This window comes from Panthera onca, chromosome B3 (genome assembly GCF_046562875.1).
Source record: "Panthera onca isolate mPanOnc1 chromosome B3, mPanOnc1 haplotype 2, whole genome shotgun sequence".
Taxonomy (NCBI): domain Eukaryota; kingdom Metazoa; phylum Chordata; class Mammalia; order Carnivora; family Felidae; genus Panthera; species Panthera onca.
This window is the reverse complement of record NC_138344.1, coordinates 78,932,481-78,950,822: the sequence shown is the minus strand read 5'-3', so window position 1 is coordinate 78,950,822 and position 18,342 is coordinate 78,932,481.

Here is an 18,342-nt window from a genome sequence, read left to right as displayed (position 1 = left end):
TACATTTATAATCGAAATGGTGATGTTTTATTTTTTTTTAATGGAGACTCTCTAGCAAAGGGTGTTATATATCTTGAATGTTTAAACATATAAACACTATCAAAACACTTTCTATCACCATGTGTTTATGTACCAAATTTTTATTTTGTGCATACAAATCCCGTAATTCAGTGAATAGACTTAAACATGGGGGTCCTTTATCTGTAATTTAAATATTTTCAGATCACTTTTCTAAGAGTATATGCAACCTTTTTAAAAAATATAAATCTACTTATGTTCCATCTCTAAGAAATTACGGTGACCGTTTATTAAAAATTCTCTTAGATGGCCAGGCTACATTTACTTTCTAAGGGTAGATACAAAAAGAGGAAGCAGGCCATGTGAACATGAACCCCTGGAGTTAGTTCTAGTCTGTATTTCTAAATGGTAACCTTCTTCGGCTTTGAGAGACATTATATACAATTTCTACCACTGCAATGCACAGTGCACAAGTTAATTGGATATAATGTCATCAATTATTTTCCCTTGATAATAAAGGTAAAAAGACGCAAAAACTTTTTAAAAATATGTTTTTCTTAAATCCAAAGATAAGAATATACTGTCTAAAGACTAAGGAATTAATGGAATGTATTGATCATAATAAAAAAAATTTCTTCAACTGTCTGGTATTCATAATAATAAAAAGTAAATAAATAAGTAGCTATTCTAACGTATGTGGGGTGAAACTTATTGTGATTTTGATTGGTATTTCCCCAATGATTATTCCCTGATGATTTTGACTCCCTGATGTTGACTACCTTTCCATGTGCTTGGTGGCCATTTGTGTGTCTTCTTTAGAAAAATGTCTATTCAGGGCCTTTATCCGTTTTTAATTGGACTGTCTGGGGTTTTTGCTATAGAGTTGAATAAGTTCCTTACACATTTTGAATATTAACTCTTTATCAGTTATATGGTTTGCAAATATTTTCTCTCATTCCTTAGGTTGACTTTCAATTCTGTTGATTGTTTCCTTTGCTGTGCATAAGCTTCTTAATTTGATGTAACCCAACTTGTTGATTTTGCTTTTGTTGCTTTGCTTTAGATGTCATACCAAAGGAAAAATCTTAATTAAAGTAGAAATTGTGCTGAATATATCAACAGAGATAAATCACAATAATATGAAGTCTGAAGAGTATGATACCATGCATATATATTTAAAATATATACATGTATGTGATTTATGTTTTAAAATGCTAAGTGTAAATGTATAAAATATGCCTGTGGAGGATAAACACCAAATCTGTGAGAGTGGTTACCTTTGGGGGAGAAATGAGAGAGAATTTGATTGGAAAAGTGTATGCAAGGAGCTTTGATTATAAGGCGTGTAGACAAAAAACAAAACAAAACAAAACAATGCAATATAGCAATGCTTGAGACTTGATAAAGATGGGGAGGGGTCACATGGGTTTTACGTATATTATTATCTAATTCATTATGTATTTTATACATGTTATAGTAAGGTAACTTTTAGAAAGCATGTAAGAATTTATTTGGAATTGGAGGAACTAGTTCTATCTCTAAGTTAACTGACTATATATACTCCCCAGTAATGATGTTTCCTATTACGGGAAAAATGTTAACACAACAAAGATTCATGGGGATTAAATGTTTGGTAGGCGTAACTGCCCTGTGTGAGCTAGACAGTGTAGGTTTCAAATGTTACATATGTAGACAGGTAAGGATAGATTTTAGATGTAGGTGCTTTTTCTACAGTTTCAGACAGTGTTAGAAACATCTTTGCTGCCACAGGAGTTTCATGATAGTACCAAATACAATGCTATGCAATCTTAAACTAATTTATGATAAATATGTAAGTACAAATAAATATATTTATCCCGGGTGTTATGCTGCAATCCAGTTGCATTTGTAGAGCTTTGTAAAGACAGGGGATTCAGCACTTGACATATTCATGTGTGTTATTTACTCTTAGAGTATATTTTTATTTAGGTAAACAAAAAAGCCAATAACTGATAGCATTTACTTGGCAAATGGATTGTACAATTTATAATGAAAGGAAAATGGATTTTAGTTAACCATAGCTCTATATGAGTACTACTATTTGGGGGGAAAAACATGATCTTAGAATTAATTATGGGGCCTGTTATGTGATTTGGGGATTCAGAGTCATCACTCTGTTATACAAATCTGCCAGGTTGTGTGGAAGCAGTGTGCCTCTGGCTTTCTGTATATTAGCCTGTAAAATGATAATTGGAGATATAAGGATTGGATTGGACTTTCTTTTCATTACCTTTAAAATATTTTCTGACTCAAATCTAATATTCTATTAAAAGCATAATATCCAGATTACAAGAATGGATGTTATGCTGTGCTCTGTAATGTTCAGAGTCTGTTTCAAGTTTTGTATTTAATTATAAATGTCACATTTTTAAGAAATATTGAAAATTGAGATCATCTTTAAAAAGAGAATAATCAAGATGATCTGAAACTGTAAAATTCAGTTATATAAATTCAACACAGTACCATACGTCTTTTTCTTGTGCCCTCCTTGTACATCTCTCCCTCTTCCAATGTGCCTTGTCTTGGCACCTCTTTCATTTCCCTCCTACTCTGCCAGCCCCCACACCCCCCTTGCCATCCCTTGACTATGGTCCTTGGCATGACTGGCAGTCAGTATGTGCTCTGTTAGTTTCCACTACTGGATGGGAGCTGGAGAGGATAGATGAAGAGCTAAGAATAGGTCATGTGGTCTTCATGGTAGTATAAGATCAATTTGCAGTATTCAACTATCAGATCTTTCACATTTTGAATTTCATTCCCCTACTTGTGTATCTTCCATACTTGATTACTCCAGAAGACTATCTCTTTGAAATATAGTTCAAAATGTCCTATTCCCTGACTTTAGCTTGAGAAATCTCCAGACTTCAAGAATCAGGTGGTGAGGACTAGGGGAAAAAAAAAAAAAAAAAAAAGCTAGTCTGCATACTAACTCCCCACTCCAACATTTTGAGTCCTCAAATGCAGGTGCTGCTCCTGGTACATGACCCTCAGTTGTAAAGACAACTTGGGTGTCTAAATCCGTATCACTCCACTCATAGAAACTGTCCCCCACCCGGATGAGTCTTTTTCATTAAAACTAACTCAGTGTTAGGAGATATCCCATGCCTTCTGAGCAGAGCCAATGTTTTCTCTTGTTTGAAGTTATCTCTTTCTCAATCTTCATCATTGTTTGTAGTATCAAGCAGGGTCTAATGAACTTAAAAACTTATTGCTTCATGATGAATTTTCACTTTCATGTACCCACCTTTATTTCTGGTTAAAGCCTTCTCAGTCTACTGATCTTATCTCACCTCTCTCTAACAAATTCTGACTTGAGACTTAGTGTTTGGGTCTCAGCAGACCTCTCCCCTCCATGATGGGATCTTCTCTGAACTCTGATTGTAGTTTATAAACTGATAGGCACCTGATTCACCACAGAATACTGGATCATTTTTAGTGGTTGACTATTTCATGGACACCCATTATTTTAATATTTTGTAGAAATACCCTATCTCTATTTTGTTGTTTTTTGATGTAGCCCTTAGGGTGTGCGAGATTATTTTCCCTCACTAGACTATCTGAGACAATAATATTAGCTAACATTTATTGACTATTTACTATGTGACAGGCACAGATTTGAGTGTTTTGCATGTATTAACTCATTTAGTGAGCTGAAACTTAATAAGGTAGGTATTCTTATTACTCATTTTACAGATGAAGAAACTGACACATGAGGAAGTTGAATACACACTATTGATTCAATCTCAGCTAAACTATCTTCCCTTGCATTCTTAACCACTACTTAATATTTACATAGTAGCCAATTGATAAGCCATTTTGGATTTATCCTTCAGTTTATGGTCATATGAGATGAAACTCTCTTCTTTCTTCCCTTTACTTCACAAAATATGAGAGCATAGATGGTGGGGGCACCCACTTAAACATATAAAAATAAGAGATGAATCCTTATTGAATGATGCTATTTCCAGTAGCATGATATGTAGAGTCTAAGAAACCCATACATTGGCTCCACTGTTTTTTCTCTCCAGAGAGAATGTCTAGCATGTCTGAGTTCCTTCTTAAATATTTTGAGTTGGTACCTGATCTAATTCTGTTCTTCTGCAGCTTTCTTCTAAGACTTTGGCTGCCCTGTTGAAGTATCATTTGGTTCGATGCTATAGTGTAATTTGATTTAGGCACAACTGGTTCCTGCCATGATACAATAATCTCTTACAGCCCATTTGCTAGGCCTTAATCATGTACAGGAAAGAACAGTAGTATATTAACTAGGATATTTGTTTAGTTGCTTCAATAGATATCAATATTGAGAAAAATTTGACCTGGCAGGTAGTACAGTGAGGTAGAATGGCTCCATGAAACCACTTATGTTACTTCTCTGTCACCGTCTTAGGTCTTCCCTGCCCTATGTCTGAGTCTGTGGCAAGGATGAAAGACGAATTAGAAGGCAAGATGTTTCTTTAAGGGCACAGCTAAGAAGTCGCACAGGTTTCTTCTGCTTACATCTCATTGGGCAGAACTCAATCATGTGGCCATAACTAGCTGCAAAGGAGACAGGAAAATGTGATCTCAGCCTGGTCAACAATGTGCCCTGCTAAAATTTTATTTTATTTCTATTACAAAGGACTATATTACTAAGAGTCCAGGATGACTCTTAGGGATATCATTAGCGACCTCAGCCACTACCTGTGACAACATGAATGTACTCTCACTGTTGATTGGTCAAGCACATTCAGAGTTCAGAAGAAGTTATCACCAGTGCATTATTTCAGATTTAAGCTGCAAAAGCCAAACAGATTCCATAAAGGTATAAAGTTACATAGTAGAATTTCTACTCTGTTTAGTTTAATCCTGTGGCCCATCCATGGATAGTGATGTAGTTCATCCTGGACTCAGAGTAAACCACATGTGTGTTCTCCAGTCCTTTTCTCTTGTTCTCTCCTTTTGACTCTTTTCCTCATTCATGACACCTTGAACCTGTTGACCACCTTCGCTACCCCTTCCCAGGGTTAACCTTTCTTTCTCTCTGGTTTGTAGCATGACAAGCCTCTTGCTTTTTCAACTCTGCTACTGAAAAAAACAAATGAAGTGCTCGTATTCTGAAAGTGGAAGAGGCAGACAAGGAGGACCCATGATGATTTGGCTGTGGTATACTATCTAAAAGACAGGAAGATTGGGGCACCGGGGTGGCTCACTTGGTTAAGCATCAGACTCTTGATTTCAACAGATCATGAGATCAAGCTCCATGTCAAGCTTCATGCAGACAGAACAGATCCTACTTTGGATTTCCTATTTCCCTCTCCCTGCCCCTCTCCCCAATTTGTGCTCTCTCTCTCTCTCTCTCTCTCTCTCTCTCAAAATAAATAAACTTAAAAAAATAAAAGTCAGGAAGACCTTTTCACTTAAGTAGCTATCCTGCTAGCCATCAAGAGTAACTTTTTATGCTAAACAATTACATGTCTTTCTCATCATCTTGAGTTATTTCAAAAGGTTCATTTCTATTATATTAGTCTTCATGGGAACTAACATTTAGGAAGAGGGTGGGAGGATTATAATCTCTGGTCTTTCAGTAATCAGATGACCCTAAGAGATTCTATTTGTCCTTATTTTGTTAACAAGCCTTCAGCTCAGACTTGAGATACTATCAGACTACACAAGGCCTATTGAAACCAGTTTTTTGGTATTTTTGCCTCTTTTCAGTATTTGTCATTTTTTCATGTAGCTTTTCCTCTCTAATTTTTGTTTGTTTTTCAATGTTCCTCTTTTCACCTTCTTTGTTTAAAGTATACCTTTGTATTCAATCGCTCTTCTAGTATTGTCTTTATTTCAAAGTTGATTTTTTTCTCTTATTTCTAATTACTTCCTGAGTTCAGTCACATTTCTAAATCTGATTTATGCTTTTCTTTTAAGTATTGTGACATGTTCTTGATGTCTTCTAGCTCATTTTTTAAGTGACTTCCACACTCAATGTGGGGCCTGAAATTAGAACCCCAAGATCAAGGCCCTGATGACTACCGTGTGGTTTCTCTATTCTCAGAAACCCAATTGCCTCCTTGCTTATCCTGCTGTCATGTCTTGTGGCTGTTAATGGTTTGTCTCTGTGCATTTGCTCAGGGCTGTGGAATATTTTTCCATCTTGTTTTATTTGCTTTTCTATGTTTTAATTTTATTACTTTTCTGCATCTTTACCCACCACCTCTGACTCTATTCTCCTTTCTCTCCCCTTTCTGTAACCTCTTTAAGACTTGGTAAATAGAAATCAAACCTAAATACTATGAACCCTGTCCCCTCACAGGAGTGTTGTAAGGAGTGCAAGGAATCATGTCTATGAAAGCACTATGTGAACTTGAAATTTTTAGATAAGTGCAAGAAAAATAATTTTGTGGAATTCTAAAAGAGAGAAAACTGCTAGAACAGTAGAATCAAGAAACATTGGTACAGGGCTTTCTATACTTTAGATGCCTGTTTCCTTTTCTCCTCAAATGTATGTATCTGTCAAAAACACTGGTTAACTATAAAACAATGAAAGCTTCGTAAGAATAAGATTTTGAAAGTAACGTTTAAATTCCTCTCTCTCTAAGCACATACACATGTGTACACACACACAAACACATACCCAGGTTGTTCATAAGATATTAAAAGTGACATTTTTTTCCAGTGGCAAAGTAAACTAAATACACACGCAGTAAATTGGCATGGAAGAAAATCAGAAAACTTAGCATAGCATCCAAATACCTTCTTAATAATATTGATTACTTACCTTGGTTTTGCCACAGTGAAGACCATGCACAATTATCTTAAGGTATGACATTTTGTAACCATAATTTAATTTTAATTTAGTTCTGTTAAAAATTAATTGTAATAAAGCCCTTCCTTCTTTGTGAAAAGGTTGAAAAAAATCAAACGAGTGGCACAATTTAAGAACCATTAGGCATCTATAATGTTTAAAATCACTTTGTGGGTGCCTGGGTGGCTGAGTCAGTTAAGTGTCTGACTCTTGACTTCAGATCAGGTCATGATCCCAGGGTCATGCGATCAAGCCCTGACAGCGTGGAGCCTTCTTCAGTTTCTCTCTTTCGCTGTTTCTCCGCCCCCCCCGCCTCACAATAAATAAATATTAAAAAAACAAATTAAAAAAATAAAATAAAATAATTTTGTAATTTGTGAGATTGCCACTTCATTTCAGCCCTGCCCCTGCTTAATTTTGGGTGCAAGAAAGCAAAGAAGTTAACCGTGTTTCAGTTAGGTAAAATTTTTATGAAGCAGATTCCATCAACAGCCCCAGAAGTCCAAGCCCTCTTATTTACCTGATAAAATTTTCAGAGAATAAACTCCCCTTGAGTTTTTCCATAGGAATCCAAGGACAGATGACAAAAACATGAGTCAATGATCCATTGAAGCTTCAGCTTAATCAGTGAGACATGACTTTATGTCCCAACACTTTTAAGGCACAAGTTCACCTTAGGGGTTCATATCATTTTGTCTAATGAGAGCTGTGAACCAATGTTGTTCTTCTATATTCTATTTTATGTGTCTCATAAACTGACCCTGTGTTAAATGTAACAGCAGCAGGGAGACATGGAAAACAGTATCTTGGTCCATTTCTAATACAAATTGTTACTTTTCTTTTTTAAGAGAATACAAAAAGTATTTTATTTTCTTACAAAAGGTTTTTTTGTTTGTTTGTTTGTTTTTCAATATGTAACCCCATTTAAAATTATTTAGGAAAAATCTTTCTTTTATTCATTTCTATAGTGTTCATGGAAAGCCAGTTACAAATCATTGAAAAATTTGGGATGTTGACTCTAATTGTACAATTCTCAGAGAATTTATATTTGTGGTTATACATTTAGAATATATCTGAAACACAAAAATGTTAAAATTTAAAGTGTATTGAATGTCAGAGAGATAAGTGAGTCAAAAATAGTGAGTATGTATATCAGCAATGTGTGTGTTTTAAAGCATTTCAAATCATTTAACAGAGACCAGATGATGTATTACTCATATCTGTATTACAAAAAGTGATCATATCATAGAGGTAGCACACACACTATGAGATTTGGTGGTTGCCATAGTAACTATGTTTTTTTTTTTCCTGAACAGAAGAATAAATAGCTACACACATTCCTTGCAATTTATTAAGCTGGTAATTTACAGTAGCTTTAAAGATAGTGTGCATTTTATTCTCATTTTGTTTAATCCAAATTGGCATATACCCATTTTCATTCTTTTGAGTTTAATGAAACAAAATAATTTGCTTTGAACTTATTTGTTTGTTTGTTTTTATTGGTTGTTCTGAAGCATTAGAAAAAAATGTATAGTATTTCTAAGTTGCTTTTTCATACTTGGGGATGAAAAGTTGTTTTTTAAAAATTTTCAATATCCCAGGCTACTGAAAAGTATTTATATAACACATACTTAAATAGTGCTTATTCTGTGCCAGACTATTTTCTAAGAACATTATAAATCTTAATTTATTTCATCCTAACTCATACAATTGTAACATCTTCCTTGCAGTGTGCTTCTTTCTGGCAGTTAGGTCAATAGCAATAGCCTAAGTGAAAGAGAAAAAGAAAAGTCAAATCATTTGATACCTCTTTTTGGGTCATTAATTCTCTAGCTAGTAGTGGATTATTAAATTTGAGGGGCATTTGGGTGGCTCAGTTTGTTAAGTGTCTGACTCTTGGTTTTGGCTCATGTCATGATCTCACGGCTCATGAGTTCAAGCCCCCTGTCGGGCTCTGTGCTGCCAGCGAGGAGATTGCTTAGGATTTTCTCTCTCCCTCTCCGCCCCTCCCCCATTCGTGCTTGCTTTCATGAACTCTTTGTCAAAATAAATAAATAAACTAAAAAAAAAAAGAATATTGATTTTGAAAGAAACAAAAAGTGTATTTGTTTCCTCTGAAAAACACACTCATTTTCATCCCTCTTTCCACTGACTTCATTATTCTTCTTAATATCTATTAATTCCATTTTAAGAGATTTGAACAAATATTTTTTTTCTACACAGCTTTTGGTCCCCCTCCTTCACCTAGTGCATTTTTAAAAGCTTATATTAGGCCTTATGTACTTTTTCTGGCAGTTGGTATTCTCCTAAACCCTGAGAATTATTTTTCTTCAGTGACTCTTACTTGTATTTTATTACTTTTATTTTAAAAATCTTGAAAATACAGAAAACTTGAAAGGGTAAGTAGAACTAGTTGTGTCATATCCTAAGCAAAAAAGTATGTCTCTATTTTAATTTCATTTTATTTTTTTAAGTTTATTTATTTTGAGACAGAGAGCATATGCTTGAGCAGGGAAGGGGCAGAGAGAGAGGGAGAGAGAGAACCCCAATCAGGCTCTGTGCACTGGGTCTCACTAATCCTGAGATCATTACCTGAGCTGAAACCAAGAGTCAATGCCTAACCCCCTGAGCCACCCAGGAGCCTATTAAATTTCATTTTAAATAAGTGCGTTTATTTACATACTATTATAAATTGTGCTGCATATGTAACCTATCTTACTTTATTCAATTACTATATTACTTAATTTTTTATGTCTCCATAAACAATGCTAATGACTCCATAGTGTCTTCTTATCACTGTCTACTTATCCATTCTCTTATGGCTGAAAATTGTAATTTCTTCAAATTCTGTTCTAATCATAGAGTCCTAGGGATAGAATTTAAGGATTCAGAATATCTGAATCTTAAGTCCAGAGTTCTTTGAGATCATAACTTATATTCTAGAGCTTGGAGAGAAAGAAGAGGTATTAAAGCTCAATTTTTAGCTCAGACTTTATGCTCCCTTACTGTCCACACAGCATACGTTCTAAACGGAAAGCCCAGAAATAAGAGACAACATTAAGAGAACTTGGACAAAGATTTTGTTTACTGGGTCCACCCTGCTGTCCAGTAAAGCTCATCTGCAAATGGGAAAATCTGTTTTGAGCACAGAATTGTTGCGAGCATGAATGAGATAACGAAAATGAAATCTGCAGTTCTAGGTAGTTTCAAGTTAGCATCTATGCCACAAGCATTTTTGCTGCATAACTGATTGGCCACAAGGCAATTTTGTTGTAAAAGATAAAAAAAAAAAAACTGATTGACAATATGGTTTGAGAGTTTGTTGGTTTCAACTGGCTGACAGTTTGATTTCATTTATCCATTCGTATAGTACTCCCATTTTTATATTATATAAATCTTAACCCTTATAATGGTCTACACAGTGGTGCAGAGTTTTGAACTCACCTTTTTCAAAGAAATTTGGAACATCTATGAACGGACACATGAGACAATATGCCAAGAACAAACAATAGTTTTAGAAAGCTTTCATGACACAATGCAAAGCTCAGTTACAAATATGCATCCTAGTGTTTGGAAGCTGATATTTCTCTTAAGGAAAGAAGACATTCTACCAAAAAAAGAAACAGTGTAGTGCTGAACAAGAAAAAGAATCAACAGGCAGAAAAGGAAAAACAAAACCAAAGAAACACAAAACACAAAAACACAAACAAAACAAAACAAAGATGTATAATACCATGAATGAAAGAGTTTGAAGACAAGTGTTTAGGTACAATCCACAAAATAAAATCAATTATTTGCACAGTATTGCCACGAATCTACACACATTTAAAAAGTATTCAAATATTTTGTATTTCGCAATAAAGTGTTTATAATTCTGTTACTCTTTTTTTTTTATGTTTCACTCTATGTTTTTTTAATGAATGTCCGTCTTTGATTTTTCATGAGTTTAACTTTTATGGCAAAATTGTCTTACAGCCAATTAGTTTTGCAGCAAGGAAGCTTGCCACAAAGATGCCTATGGTAAAAATACCAGCCCTGGAAAATTGCAAAAGAACTCTAGAGGGAAAATTCAGAGACCAGGTAGGTAGCAGAATAAGGGGAAAAATAGAAAAAGTTGTGGAAATTTTGATCAATGAGGAAACGTAAAGCCCAGAATAAAAGCATCAAAATGAACATACACGATCTGGGCTACCAACTTGCACCCTTGATTTAATGTGATGTTTCTATCTTTCACTTTTCTCACTTGCCCTTCCGGCTTCCTTTCCCAACCTGAAACCTGTGCTTTTCCTCCAACAACAGCACTCATCCCCAGTGGCACATATTTCTTGAACTCCCCCTGAGTCATGAAGGCAAGGCTAGGAGTAAAATTCTTTGAGTTGCCATGTAACTTATGTAATATTGTGCTGTGATTATCGCAGCCATCCATTATTTCTTATCACTATTCAGAAATGCTTCACTTTCTTCTTTAAATTTTTTTTAATGTTTAGTTATTTTTGAAAGGGAGGGGGGGTCAGAATAGAGAGAGGGAGACATAGAATCTGAAGCAGGCTCCAGGCTCTGAGCTGTCAGCACAGAGCCCAATGGGAGGGCTAGAACTCATGAACTGCAAGATTATGACCTGAGCCAATGTTAGATGCTGAACTGACTGAACCACCCAGGTGTCCCTAAAAATGCTTAACTTTCTAACCTGGCTCTCTCATTACTTATTTTTAGTAAATGTAGTATATGGTCATCATAGAAACTGAAAACATAACACAGTGTGCAAATGAAATTAAAGGTCAAACCTCCTCCTCTTAGTTAAGGTTCCAATCTGCGTGGCTAAAACCTAAATCTCAGCAAAAGATCTTGTTTTCTTTTAAGAATAATAGAGAAACTTCCAGGTTAGTTTCCTCTGTACTTCAAATGTTTCTAAAGCATTCATATATAATGATCAATGATCTAGGACAATTCAAAAATATATATTTAGGTGAACAAGTTCTTTGTTTTATTTTCCAAATTAGTCTCTCCTCCTCCCCAACCATTTAGAAACTTTGAGCAAATGTTTCTCTTTTCTTCCATTAAAAATCACATTCCTTCCTCTGAAATGCTTCTTTCTCCCAGCCTATATACACATCAGACTTCTAATATCTTATACATCCTACAGTGGCCTTGATCTCATTTAAGGCATTAGTGTTTTCTTTTTTCCCTACTTTCTTATTCCTTGAAAAAAAAATTCTTTCGGTTTTTATTCCAGCATCATCCTTTCCCTCATTAATGGGGTAATAATATTTCCCTCTCTTTGTAGAAATTTGTTCCCCTGTTGGCGTGGTTTTGGTGAAGTTACCAGTCAAAGAGGAGGGCACCTAACATAACCTGAAAAATAACGCACAAACAGAAATTAATCCAAGAGTGGGCGGGTGAACCAACCAGAGTGAATCAGAGTTTTCTGTGAAATTCATTTATGGCTGCTGGGATATTATGAGCTTAAGGTTGTATGAAGCCTCTCTCTCATCTAGAGAGAAAGACACAGACACACCAGACACACACACAGAAAGAGAGAGAGAGGGAGAGAGAGAGAGAAATCATCAGAAATAAGTCCAAGAGTTCAGGGTGAAGACAGGAAAGGAGAGAGATTTAATGAATTTATTTATGTCCCTTAGAATTAGGGTGTGCCTCAACCCAGGTGTCGCACATATCTTTTTTTGCACAAGTTCATTTTCTTTAACTTGTAATCAACATTTTTCTGAGTTATATTCTTTAATTCCTGATGACTGCCTGATGACTGGGTCTGTGCTCCCATTAGTGTGCTGAAATACTCTCTAGATATTTGAATTGGCCTTCAAAATTCTCCTGGTTTTGTTTTAATGTTTTATTTTTGAGAGAGAGAGACAGAGTGGGAGCGGGGGAGGGCAGAGAGAGAGGGAGACACAGAATCTGAAGCAAGCTCCAGGCTCCAAGCTGTCAACACACAACCCTACGTGGGGCTGGAACTCACTAACAGGGAGATGATGACCTGAGCCCAAGTGGATGCTTAACGGACTGAGCCACCCAGGCACCCCCAAAGTTCTCTTAATAGTCATGATCTTAAACCTTCAGTGTTTGACCATGTTGCCTATGTTTCCGTATTACTTTAGGTATTTTAAGCTGAAAAGGATTTCTTCTGGGGAGTTAAAGTTAAACTTGTTGGAAGTCCTGGTGAAATAGGATTCGGGAGGTTGCCTGTGCATCATAAAGGTTGCCTGTGCATCAAAGTCATGCTGCTATGATGCAGCCGGCAGGAATCTGCAGCTGCTACTCCTGCTCCTGCCGCTGCTGCTGCTGCTGCTGCTGCTGCTGCTGCTGCAAAGACCTCCCACCGGCAAGGCTGTCAACTAGACACTGGAGGGTGGAGTCTGCCCACAACGTATTAGCCACTAGTTACTGCAAGATGACCTCTGTCTCTCTTCTGCCTTTTAGATATTGCGCAAGAGCATCTAATAGAATGCAAGCCACATCCAGAAGCGCAGTTGCCAGGGAATTTAGGAAATAGAGATTTTTAAATCCTTAGCCTTTCTGTAGAATTAGGGCAAAATGGACATTGAAAGATCCAATCCAAGAATTTATTGAATTTTCTTTCTGAAGGTTGCCTGCTTCCTGTTAACGTATGGTGCGATCTTTTCTGTCCCCCTTCTGCTCAGATGCTTCCTTAGTCTACTTTACAGTTTAAATTTTTTACATCCTATAAAATAAGGGATTTCCAGAGCCATCACTCTTGACTTTCTCCTCTTTCCCCCATATATGGTCTGCATATACTCCATACACTTTGGTTTCAAATGTTATTTTTCTGCATATTTCTCTTACTTTGACTAAAGTCCATACTCCAGGATGAGTCATAGGTAAAAAGTGATGGAATTAACTGAAAAAGTAGAGGCCACTGAATAAAGGGATCTGAAACTTATGATTGGTAAACTCTTCAAAAGAATCAGCTCTATGCTTGTACTCCTAAATTCAGATTAGTACAATGAAAAATAAATACAAAGAAAGCATGGATGAAGATATAGAAGACATATTTATTGTATCAGTTGGAATTCTTTGGGCTCTTCCATTCTTTCACTTTTGGTCTATCAACGTTGTCTGCCTTTCTGGTTGCAAGACAGCTGTAACACTTCCAGGTATCCTGTGCAGGCACGACCATGCCCATTGAATTTTTATGGAGCAAAACCTTTCCTCAAAGCCTTTAGGAGACATCCAATGGTCAAATTCCATATTTATGGCCTACTAAAATTACATGTCTATGACCCATCACACTTCCATGCATCACCCTGTGCTTATGACAAGTGTCCTCCTCAATCCCATCACCAATTTAACCCACTCCCCACCTCCCTCTCCTGTGGTAACCATAAGTTTTTTCTCTATGGTTAAGAGTCTGTTTCTTGGTTTATTCCCCCCTCTCTTTTTTCCCCCTTTGCTTGTGTATTTTGTTTCTTAAATACACATGAGTGAAATCATGTGGTATTTGTCTTACTCCTGCTGACTTATTTCCCTTAGTATAATACTCGCTAGCTCCACCCATATTGTTGCAAATGACAAGATTTCATTCTTCTTTATGGCTGAGAAATATTCCATTGTATACATATATCACATCTTCTTTATCCATTCATCAGTCCATGAGCACTTGGGTTGTTTCTGTAATTTGGCTATTGTAGATAATGCTGTTGTAAACAGGGTGCAGGTATCTCTTTGAATTAGTATTTTTGAATTACTTGGGCAAATACCTAGTAGTGTAATTGCTGGATTTTAGGATAACTCTATTTTTAGTGATCTGAGGAACCTCTGTACTATTTCCAGAGTGGCTGCACCAGTTTGCATTCCCACTAACAGTTCAAGCAGGCTCCCCTTTCCTACATCCTCGCCAACACCTGTTGTTTCCTGTGTTGTTGATTTTAGTCATTCTGACAGGTGTCAGATGATATCTCATTGTAGTTTTGATTTGTATTTCCTGATGATCAGTGATGTTGGGCATCTTTTCATTTGTCTGTTGGCCATCTGGATGTCTTCTTTGGAAAACTGTCTATTCTTGTCTTCTGCCCATTTTTTAGTTTGATCATTCATTTTATTTTGGTGTTGAGTTTTATGAGTTCTTTATAGATTTGGATACATATACTTGTAAGATATTTGCAAGATACTGCATAGATTGCCTCTTAGTTTTGTTGATAGTTTCCTTCACTGTGCAGAAGCTTTGAATTTTGATGAAGTCCCAATAGTTTATTTGTACATAAATTGGCTCTCTTCAGTTTCCTCTATTCATTTTAATACTGCATTGTTTTCTTTTTTTCTGGAAATAAAGGTGAGGTGTTTCCATTACAGGGATGACAGTGACAGTCAAAAGAGATTATTACTGCTGTGCTCTGAATTTCTGACAAAATAAAACCAGAAATTTTGAGCTTCAGTGAATGAAAATATCAACAAATCTGTATATAATCTTTCTTTAAATTTTACTCCATTAGCTATTTTATTGCATTTCTATGTATTATCCTTCCTTTAGTTAGGTATATCCAATATGTGTTACATTTTAAACAGCCAATTTTATTGTTACAAAGCCAATATTTATAAAGTAAGAATGCCTATGACATTGGCCCTCTGTGAGCTTAGGTGTGGAAGAAAAGCAGGCTAAATATAAATAAGCAACTAAGAAGTAAAAGACAATGGGAAAGAGAGAGAGAAACTTCCTTCAAGGGCAAGGTATGGATTTTTAGTAGATGTTTTGTAGACTAATGGATTCCAAAATAGGTTCTCTCAAGACTGAGTTCTCTCTGAGACATGTGAAGTTCTCCATGACAATGAAAACATTGCATTTATCACTACATATCTTGCCATTGGCCTGAGCTACTGATAGATGCATCCTTCAGAGTACTGGTTCTCAACAGGAGTGATTTTTGCCCCCAAGGGGACATCTGGCAATGTCTAGAGAAATTTTTAGTTATAACAACTGGGGAGGGGGGACGCTACTGGCATCTAGTGGGTGCAGGCAAGGATTGCTGCTAAACAAATACATAGGACAACTCCTCACAACAGAATTATCTGGCTCAAATGTTGGTAGTGCCCAGGAGAAGGGACAAATCTTTAAAATAGGACATTGTTTCTAATGTTGTGTAAGTGTTAGAGGATATTAGTTACACTAAAAAGAAAGCCTCTTTGTGTTTATAACAATTTTCTAACATTCCCTAATATCATAATTGTTATTGGAGAGTATTACATTAGACTTGCATCATGTAGAACTTGACATAATTTATTGTCTTTCTCCTGTCACTTAAATATAACCTCTTTAAGTGTGGATCTTTTTGTTATTGTTATTTTTTAACGATGGCACATAATAGGCACTCCATAAGCATTTACTTTTTTAAATAAATACCGAGATAGGGTTAAGTTATTCAAGTTTTAAAAAATCATTTTGCTCTAGATAAATTTTTTCTGTCCTTCTTTTCTTCCTCCATTCCTTCAAAAAATTTCATAGATGACTTGGTATGCCAGCCAGTTGTTAGGATTTCTGTTACTGTAAATAATATAAATATAAATTTTTTTAATGTTTATTTATTTTTGAGAGAGAGAGTGAGACAAAGTGTGAGCGGGGAGGGCCAGAGAAAGGGAGACACAGAATCGGAAGCAGGCTCCAGGCTCTGAGCTGTCAGCAGAGCCCAACGTGGGGCTTGAACCCACGGACCACGAGATCATGACCTGAGCCGAAGTTGGACGCCCAGCCGACTGAGCCACCCAGGTGCCCCTAAACAATACAGATATATACACACACCAAAAATTTTTATTCAATTTAAGAAATTCACAGACATCGTAAAGACACTCATAAAATCTCAAGATCCTTAGGTCTCAACTGAAAAAATTCAGGAAAAATGTGAAACCAGAGGTGCTATAGTTAGCCAAATATCCTGCTGCTTTTAATTGTGGTAAACCTATGAAATTTAGAAAAAAACAAAATGATCCTCACCAAAGTCCATCAACACACTACCCAAAGTGTCAAACTTTATACCTATGGAAAGGATCTTACTGAATCAAAAATTCCTTATAGAGACATCAAGTACATTTCATTTAGTAGGTATTGCTTCTGAGTCCTTAAACACTCTATAAGTTGAGAAAGATATTATCCCAGTTAACATTTTAATCTATTTATAACAAAGATCTTACATAAGATCTTTTATATCAACTCGGTTAATTACAAGGTTCAACCAGACTTTCCTTATTTATAACCTATTTGCAAGGAAAAGGCAAAAAAGAGTGCAATATTTCTTGAGGGGGATTATTTTCTATTGATGGGTGTCTGTTGACAGAATCCTTATCATTTCTTGCCAATTTTCTCAAAGAACATTGTGACAACTGCTCACAGCAGGCAGAGTCAGACTCCAGAATTGATTTTGGCAATCTGTATTGATCATATTGTTGATGATCTTTAAAACATCTTGCTATCCCAGACTTTACTTATGTCAAGGAGAATTAACAAATCTATCTGATATTGGTATGTTCATGCCTCTACCAAATCTTGAATTCTGAAAAAAAAAAGCATAGGAAGTAGATTATAATTGTCATCAATATTTAAGAGTCATCTCTAGCCAAAAAGCATCAACAAGCTAATAGAACATTTTTCAAAGATGCTGCTCCCACTTTATTCAACTGCATAATGACTTCAGGGGTTCATAAATGAAAATCATAGGAAAGCATATTTATCTCTAAGCTTTCTATTTTGCCTTTGTTCTTTGTGTAAGAAAACAGAAAGCTTTTTGAAGGCCACAATGGAGGAAATGTGAAAGGAAAGGAAAAGAAGGAAGTAAGAGACAAAGAAAGAAAGGAATAGAGAAGTTTTTAATGTTTGCCATAGTTTTTCTGCTAAAATATGAGAAAAGAGATGTCAAAAAACTAATAATAGGAAAATGAAAATTTGGAAACCAAGGAGAGAGTGATTTAAATAAATAGATATAGCTGCATGTGTAGGAACGTGTACGTGTGTGTATGTGTGTGTGTGTGTGTATTTGTATTTGCGTTACGCGGTGTTACTTTCAAGAAAACAAGAAAATATGTTTGCATATATTTTATTTGTCTTTTTACATAATTTTCATCTTACACAGGTGGAAAATAAAGTGCAGAAAGAGTAAGTGATGAATAAGAAGTCACCCAGTTGGTGGGAAAAATGGAGACTATCTAGTTCATTTGAGATTCGATCAATGATCTGTCCATTCAATTATTTTAGGACCTAAGAGATATATGTATTGAAACATAAGGCAGTGCCAGGAATCTGATGGTTTTATTTCACTTAAAAATGAATTAACCTAAAGGGATTATTTCACTTTGAAATCCAAATTTATTGGCAAAATGTCTTGCTAGTGTCCATTTCAAAGACAGGTTTGGAGCCTAGACTTAGATCATTGGTTCATTTGTCCATTCTCTGGGTATATTAGTTTGAGTCAAGAATGTCTTCAGCATGTGTACATTAAATCAGACTTGTAAAGTATATCTTGAACATTAGAGTTTTATGTTAT